Source organism: Terrapene carolina, unplaced genomic scaffold (assembly GCF_002925995.2).
Source record: "Terrapene carolina triunguis isolate 2854851 unplaced genomic scaffold, T_m_triunguis-2.0 Scaffold113, whole genome shotgun sequence".
In the NCBI taxonomy this organism is placed as follows: Eukaryota; Metazoa; Chordata; order Testudines; family Emydidae; genus Terrapene; species Terrapene triunguis.
In genome coordinates, this window is record NW_020664464.1 from 1,930,206 (window position 1) to 1,939,406 (window position 9,201).

Consider the following 9,201-nt stretch of genomic DNA (forward strand, 5'->3'; position numbering starts at 1 on the left):
TTCATGTTCCAGACTGAGATTAACCACATGTTCCCTCAGCCAGTAGAGTCTAGAGCAGGCCTGCACAACTCGTAAAGCGGCGAGGGCCATATTACTCCAAAGAAAACAGCTGAGGGCCAAAACCCCCCAAGCGCCGCCAAACCCCCCCCCCCAGCGCCACCCAGCCCCCCCGAAACACCACACACACACCCCCCAGCACCACCCGCCCCACGGAAACAACCCCCCCAGCGCCACCGAACCCCACCCGCGCCATCTGCCCCGTGGAAACAAACCCTCCTTCCCCACCGCCGCCCCACTGAAACAGCAGTATTGAACTTCGGTAATATGTTATAGCGGGCCCCTAAGGTAGTATAATTAAGGTAAAAGAAAAATGTCTTTTTGCTAGAAGTAGAATAAGATCTTCCCCCCACTTCGTAATCAATTGCCCTGTTGAATGAATGAGGTGTGAATGAGGAAGGCGTGGAAGGCAGGCACCTCCAGACAGCTGCAACCCTTGGAGAGGGCAGGGCCAGCTCTAGGATTTTTGCCGCCCCAAGCAAAAAAATTTTTGGCCGCCTCCCCTTTCTTTTTCGTGCCCCTCTGCCCCCGGCCCCACACCAACTCCACCCCTTCCCCAAATCCCCAGCACCGCCTGCTCCCCCGGCGTGCCGCATTTCTCCCCCCCCATTGCTTCCTGCAGGCCCCCCGTGACCTCCCGCCCTAGCTCACCTCCGCTCCGCCTGCTCCCCAGGGCGTGCTGCCGCTCCGCTTCTCCCCTCTCCCTCTCAGGCGAGGGAGGGGGGAGAAGTGGAGCAGCGGCGCGTTCAAGGGAGCTCCCCGCTCCCCGCTCCAGCTCACCTCCGCTCCACCACCACCGCCTCCCCAGAGCGCCCATCGCTCAACTTCTCCTCCCTCCCAGTCTTGCTGCGCAAAATAGTGGTTTCGCATGTGGCAAGCCTGGAAGGGAGGGGGGAGAAGCGGAGCGGCGGCGCGTTCAGGGGAGCAGGCGGAGTGGGGGGGGCACGGGAAGTTGGGGGAGGCGCAGGAAGTAATGGGGGGTAGAGGAACCACTCCAGCTCACCTCCGCCACCTCCCCTGAGCGCCTCGCCGCTTGGCTTCTCCTCCCTCCCAGCCTTGCTGCGCGAAACAGCTGTTTTGCACACGGCAAGCCTGGGAGGGAGGGAGGAGAAGCGGAGCGGTGGCGGCGCACTCAGGAGAGCAGGCGGAGGTGGAGCGGAGGCGAGCTGGGGCAGCAAGGGCACTTTTTCCCCATGCCCCGGAGTCGGCACCTATGATGGCCGGCTCCAGAATGCCGCCCCTAGAAATGTGCCGCCCCAAGCACCTGCTTGTTTTGCTGGTGCCTGGAGCCGGCCCTAGGAGAGGGGATGGGAGCCAGACCAGATCAGTAGAACAGGTCAGCCACCGACCCACCACTAGCCTCCTCAGCCCCCTTCCCCCGGGTCGCCTACTCACCCCCCGCCACTGCCTGCTCGCTTGCCTCCTCAGCCCCCCACCCCTCCGGGTCGCCGGCTCACCTGCCCCCCCGCCACTGCCCGCCCACTCACCTCCTCAGCCCTCCACCCGCCCGGCTCACCTAGTCATTCCCTGCCACTGCCCACTTGCTCACCTACTCAGCCCCGCTCCCTCACCCGCCGCTTGTCTACTCACCCCCCCCCCCGCGGGCCGCACAGTGAGCCTATCTACTCAACCCCTGCGGGCCGCACAATGAGCCCACGCGGGCCGCATGCGGCCCCCAGGCCACATGTTGTGCAGGCTTGGTCTAGAGCACACCCTTCTGTATGATGGGAGGAGGACTGATTTAATACAAGCAAAAGCAATTTGCACTGAGGATTTAATATAAGCAAAAGCAATTTGCACTTTTCTACACAGTTCATGAACCAAACAAATTTCCCTTGACTAAAAAGTATGTAACTGACAGACCCAAGAAGCCTGAAACCTAAATTTTAAAAGTTACACCAATAAAAGAGGATTTTGAGACCCTTAAAGTAAAAATGCAATTAAGTATTTAAAAAATAGACAGTTCACAAACCACTGTAGGTCATATTAAGACTGTATATAATTCAGTATGAAAAGCTTTATTCCCAATCTCTGCAAATTTAGTATAATTTTGTATGAACCACGATGAAAAAAGATGCACAAAATAAAATATAATACATTGAACATATATTAATTATGACAGTGAATAAAAATATTTTTACTTTAGCTAAAAGTCATATTAAATATTTTTGAGGGATGGATGAAAAAATAATTTGAACATTTAAATTAGCTTCTAGTTTTATTTACTTTATTTTTATAAGTTTTATTTTGTTAACACTTTTGTATAAATCATATTGCTGTTTAATTGGAACTTAGCACAACACTGTATGATGAAGTTATCTATACACCTGTTCTTAATATTACAATCTGTTCTGTGATAAGACACAAGTACATTTAAGTATTCTATTTACTAACACGTAATTTTTAATTAAGTATATTTTTAGTGTGATTCAAAATTTTAAACATGTTTACGTTTTTTTTTCCTACTGACAAATGCACCTGATTCCATTTATTCTTAATTATTTTAACTATTATTAACTGCTGGCAGCATTATAAAATGGAAATCTATTAGGAGAACTGAATTTTTCATAAGGAAGTTACGTTATATTTTGGTAAACTATTTTTTTAAAATAGCATCTATATGAAATGTAAACTTGTATTACGTGGATGGAATTACTGTACATATCTGTGTCGCTTCAACCAATTATAAAGCTAACCACAAGTTGTAAAACAAGGCAAGCTTTTCAACAAATATACTTTGGGAATTAGTATTTCAAATCCAAACATGTTTACACTCTTAAACATTTATAAATTGAACCATTTACTCTAGGACTCCTAAAACATCTACATATTTTACAGGATATTGAATAGTTCCCAGCACAGTAAGCAACAGTTCAAAAAAAGGTCTGTCAAAGATTCAGTGTTTTTCTTACAACTGAAGGACATGAAAATATAAAACAATGTCTTCTATACTAAAAGACTATTAAATTCAGCATATTTTTACAATGTCATATTAGAATATGTAACAGGTTTCTTCTGACTATGCTAATATTTTCAATGGAAAGACCTGCTCCAAATAACAACGAAAATTCTACCAATTTAACACCTTAATTCTTTTTGGGCCACTTATTTCTCAACTACCAGCCAAAACAGCCCCAAAGCTTCTTTCCAAGATAGTAGAGGGCACATACTTACACATAAATGTATAGACAGATGTAGAAAAGGAACAAAATTAAATATTGCAATATGATCTTGGTAGGAGTCCCAATGAGTGAAATAAAAATATCATTGCCATGAGTATTAAATTAATGAGGTCATATTCATTAAACATGGTAGCCTGCTGACTTCAGGTACCTCAGTAGGATGCTAGTAAAGGTCACTTAAGCAGCTGATTTATTCAACCCTTATGAATTTCACAGAAATCATAATCTATTGGGTAAGTACTGTATTTTCTGTTTTACTTTTTTGGAGCATGGATTGGATGATCCTGAAAGCCTTCAGATGGTTTTAAATCTGATGATTAAAATGTGGCCTGTGTGCGAGGAGATTTATTCTATAATAAAATATTCAAACTCATCTATAAATTGATAAGCTGTAAAAAGTTTCATTGAACTGTGTTCTGTGGATTCCAAAGACACACAAAGCCAGAAAAAAAATATCAGGGGTATGTACTAACATTAAAGCAAAGCTTTTTCTTGTTTCCTCGTGCTGATATCAATTAGATGGCCTAGGGCAGATTTTATCCCAAAGCAGGAAGAATGTATTCAGACAAAAATCTACTCAATAGTAGGCTGGAGTGTAAGGTTCTGGGAGCATATTCATAAAAGCCAGTGACATAAGTAACTGATTATAGGCACATTTCTCTGCTAGCGAAAAGGAAAAGCATTAGCACGGTATCAAAATGGATAATCAGCAAGGGAAAAAAATCAATGTAGGAAGGCCAGAGTAGGTAGGTAGCTGTGGATGCATGTTTTCGCTCTCTAAATAAAACTGGGGTGCTGAAAGAAAAGAAATAAACTCTTCAAAAATATCTTTCTATGATATTTATTATTTATCTGACCATGTCTGGGCTATTATATAAATAAGTCATTTTCATTATATAAACTACTCAAGTATGCATTTTGTACCATTCTTCCATACAAAAATAAGCATGGCAGCTATAGCATCTTAACATCAACTACCCCAGACAACTGTAAAATAAAAATGACAGTCACACACTGGATATCTAATTCTCCAAATAAACATATTTTAACACTAACAGAATATGTCTATACCGTTAGAATTATTTCATAATTTTATTTTCTTAAGCACATTAAACTAAAACATTACAAATAGCACAGTTTTCTCTATCTTGCTAACGAAGACATCCAAGGTTTTTTTCTCTTAAGTGACTGACACTTTTTCCCAGTTTCCCCTTCACATAAATTGTTGGTTAATCAGGGAAGTTTTCAGGACATATAATATGCCAACTCAGACATTTAATGACAAATACATTAATACTGGAGCTAAATAGGAAGTGGAAGCTCATTTTCTTTAATTAAACAAATAATGTATTTAACATTTAAAAACTACACTACGTTTTATCTGCTATATTGTACCCATTCTTGTTTTCAAATGCAAAGCAAATCATTATTCTAAAGTAACATTCTCCCACTTTTTCTCTCTTTTAGTTTTGATTCCCCCCACCAAGTCGTCCATTTGAGAAGTGAATAATATAGTAATGTAACGGGTCTTGTCCTGCTAAAAATTAAATCAATGGACATTTTGCCGCTGATTTCAATGGAGCAGGATTGGACCCTTACAGATACTACTTAGATTGTAATATCTCCAGGGCAGGGACTGTCTTTTTGTTCTGTTTGTACAGCATCTAGCACCTTGAGGTCCTGGTCCATGATTAAGGACCCCAGGTAATACAAATAAATAATAATAATATACCCTAATTAGCAATCAGTGCTTAAGCAAAACTTCATGGAAGGGGTTGCTATTCTTCTCCCTCATGTTCCTCTCACTTTATAAGAAATCCCAGCAAAACTAACATTTTATTTTCAACAGGCAGCAGGTGATATGGGGCAAACATCACTAGTGCTGTATGAGGTACTATTTTTAAAACTGGAGGGGAAATACATCACAAGTCAGAAACTAATGCATCCATCTCATGAAATGTAAATAGAGTGCAAACGTTACCTTTCCCTCAAAAGGTATTATAGTTTATTCCACACCTATGTAATCAGTTTCATCTTGTCAAGTGTTTAAAAGCATATACACCTAAGTAAACATAATAAATAAAATAAAGTTATCCAGACACAAGGCCAAATTCTATCCTCTGATACCTTGCACAATTCCCACTGAGTAAAGAGGACTATCTGAGGGCAGAATTTGGCCCTTGTTTGTACTCTGCTGGAAAAATGTCTAAATATGATGATTTAAATAAATATTTTTTCAAGATCAGAATTCCTGAAATTCCAGTGAAATTGTGAACAGGGAGTCATCATGATTTCCCAACACCAAATGTAGTTTATTTATCACAAGATATGCAGAACTATGTGTAGCCTTCTTATTAGTAGCTGCATCAAATTCTTCAACTTCAGCTTTCATGGAGTCTCTCAGACAAACATTCTTCCTGCAGGCACTAATCTGGGGAATAGCAGGTGGAGAAGGGTTTTCTTTTTTAGCCAAGCGGTTCAAAGACAAATAATCACAAGGATTTGGGGAAGGATTTGAGCGTTCCTAGGTTCATACACTCACTACAACTCAACGCAAAAGGTTTTACAGATTCACCACACATGCAGTTCTTCTTCCCAGCAGACCTAGAGCACCTTGCAAATTCTCTACAACTGATGGTGTGGACGGAGGATGCTCCTCATAACCTGCATTCTCCCCTTCTGTCTACGCCAGGCAATTAGGCGTGCAACACGTTCGTTGACACCCTTAAATTGGAGCTCAGACTTTATCATGTTGAATGGGGGGGGGCCTGGGGGGGGGGAGGGAGCTGACTAACACAAGATCGTTTGCAAAATACCGTATTAAAAATAGGGTTTGTGCGTGCAGAGCCCACGAGGCGAGCTGGGGGGCCCTCCGGTCAGCTCGGAGGGGTTACAAAATGCCCACGCCAGAAGCTACTTGCAACACCCAGCGGAGATGTGGCTTTTGTTTACAGCGGGATCTCTCCTGGCCCAGGCCGGCGATGGAGCAGCAGTGACCAGTATCCCTTCGCCGCCTCCAGGGACGCGCCCTTAAGAGCCGAGCCAAGTAAACATTCGCGGTAGAGCATCATTCCCCTTCTCCCCTCCCTCCCCCGCGCTTTCCGACAGCCCCGGGTCTAGCAAACGCCAGCCGGCGAGCGTGCCCGGCTGCGGCAGCCTTGCACGGCCGCTGCACGCCAGCCCCCCGCACGAAAGCTCAAGAAAGAAGCAACAGGCTCAGCCCACCACCACCTCCAGCTGTTCCGCGCAAGGCCTTGTGGCGCCCTCCCCTCCCCCGAGCAAAACCCAGGGGCCACAACCCCAGCCCCCTCCCCGCACAGGAAAACTTTACGGGGGGGGGGGGGGGGGGGGGGAAACCCCCCCTTTGGGGGGGGGGGGGAACCTGCCCGAACCCCTCCCCCACACATCCCTTTACAGTGACACCGAAGGGGGCCACCAAGGGGGGGGGGACAAAGAGACCCGGGGCCTCTCCCGAGGCGCCCACAGAACGTTCCCCGGGCGGAGCGAGCGCTCCCCTCCGGGGCAGCCCCCCGGGCTCGCCGCCGCCCCGCCGCTCGCAGCTTACCCGGCTTGCTGCTCCAGGCACCCCGCAGCCGAGCCGGGGGGGAGGGGGGGGGGGGAAGGCCACCTGCCCCCCTTGTTTGCTGGCTAGGCAGGCCTTCCTGCCCCCCCGCCCCCAAGTAACGGCCCTGAGAGGAGGTGCAGGATAACCACGCAGAGGCTACCATGAAACTTAATCCTGCCCAACCATTAGACGGCGAGCCGCCCCCTCCCCCTTCCCTTTCCCTCCCAGCTACCAGACGTTCTTAAGCCGAGCCCCGCAGAAGTGGGAGTAGGAACCGGCTGCAAAGAAGGAACCATGACAACAGCAGCCAGCAACAGGAGGGGCCCCGCTTGCTGCCCTCGCCCGCATTGCTCTGTGCTGCGTCTGCCCTGCCTGCTGAGGGAAGATGTAGGGGGAGGCTCGGAGCTGCTCTGCTCAGGAGCACATTTGCAAAGTGGCGGCCTCTGCATTCGCATGCCACAAGCATGTCTGCTTGGGGGGAGGGAAGTGATGGCTCCTGTAACACACACACACACACACACGGTACCTCACATGTGCAAGCAGTTTGTGGAGACAGCATGCAGAGCTATGCTCATCCAGGACGCTGCGTAGTGCCGTCCCGCTGGAGGTTGCAAATTCAGGCCCCGATCCCGCAAACACACAGGATTACTCTAGTCAGTAAAGTAAGGCACACGGTTTTGCACAGGATTGGGGCGTTAGTGGCCTTTTAAAAACTCGGTCCAAGCTGGTCTGGCCCCACATGGCTTTTAAGCGTTATTCCCTATAGCCGTTTACCTAGTTCTCTTTCTTTTTAAAGGGACATCAACTTGCAATCCAATCATTTTTTAGAAGTTATTTGTTGTTTCAGATACTAGACCTGGCCCCGAGCTGCCTCCTCTCCTGCCAGTTACTGTGGTTTTGCGGTCACATTTTCCTTTTTTTTTTTTTTTTTTTTTAATTTTTTAATGTTTTTTTCTCCCCCTTACTGTGAGAAAAGCACAACAAATGACTGTGTACAATGGGAACATTGCAAGTGACTATACCAAGTGCTATAAAATATATAAAGGAAATTGAAAAAAATAGACAAAATAGTGCCAGTGATTGTTTCCCCTACTTCCTTTGAGAAACTGTTCCACCATCAAATAGGTTTGATCACTAGTACATTTGGGCCTAATTTTGTATCTCTTATTCAGGCAACACTTTTATTAATTCAGGAAAGACTGCATAAATAACCCCTCCCTGACTTATATGCTACAATTTTCTTTTTACTGTTTTCTAAAATTGACTGAATGGGAAGAGATTTTTCTTACAGAGGAAAAAAAATGGGGGAGGGATAGATGTATTATACTGTACAAAGTAAATAAGGGAACCAAACATCCTGCTGTTTGTTCCAGGAAAGGGATATTTTGTTCAGGGTTTGAACAGAGAAGGGTAGAAGAGAGAAAACTTCTTTAAATAAATTTTTGTTATTAAGTAAGATTGTAGGGCTAAAAGAAAGGGGAGGTGTTGGGGGGGATTTAAGCTTTTATTTGGATTTGAAATAATATCCAAAAAAACACAGATGGAGATTACTGTGTACCCTTCACATATATATACACAAATATCCCTAGAGTAAAATACAACAAATATGTAAGTGGAATAAAAGCAATGACAGTGCAATTTATTTTCAGCACAAAAAAGAATGCTAATGCTTTTTTTCTTATGTTTACTGAGTATTTTGCTTCCTATCTGATGTACTTTTTTATTTAGTAACTATCAGTAGGGTCATTATTTTCCTTTATATTGCCAAGAAATCACCTCTTGTTCCCTGTTTACTCAGGCAGCTCTGTTGTGATAGCATCCTTAGTACCAGAAAGAAGGCAGGCTTGCCCTGCTGAATATGTCATGTTGCAGTTGACTGGGGCCTGGTACTGTGTGTTGATTTGCTTGTTTTTGTTTTGATTTGGTTTACTTTGTCAAAATGTAACTGAATTGTAAACATTGCCACATTAGGTCAATAAAAGACACCATTGTGTTCTTCATCTCAAATACGGTAAAAAAACATTGTCCTTTAGCTAAATGGGATTGTACTGGACTATATCTGAACAGAGATCCTACAAATACTGCCATGCTATTAAACTCAAACATTTACAACCTGGAAGGTTCTGTTTTGTCTCTCAGACCATCATGTTCTGGTTTGTCCACTGATTTTTTTAAATTAAATAGCAGGGTTATATTAGTCACAGTGACATTTCTGTACTCTACTGGGCTTCTATAAGTTCCCCAGTAATTCTGAAGTTTGCACACACTTTTTTTGTACCAGCCCAAAATTTAAAAAGTAAATTACAGCTTGTTTGATTGTATAATTACTAGCTGTAAAATTACTCACATAAAATAACCTGCAGAAGAACAGAAACACAGGACCAGACTATGTTTGTT

The 9,201-nt window shown here is 44.6% G+C and overlaps 1 protein-coding gene across 1 annotated transcript in view; it reads right to left on the reverse strand.

The window, feature by feature from the left end:
• MPDZ (multiple PDZ domain crumbs cell polarity complex component) overlaps positions 1 to 5,292 on the reverse strand; it is a 129,412-nt gene extending 124,120 nt beyond the window's left edge. The window contains exon 1 of the mRNA XM_024211058.3: positions 5,221 to 5,292. The gene's annotated coding sequence lies outside the window, so the exon portion shown is untranslated. The remainder of the gene's footprint in view (positions 1 to 5,220) is intronic.
• Between the last annotated feature and the right edge of the window lie 3,909 nt (positions 5,293 to 9,201).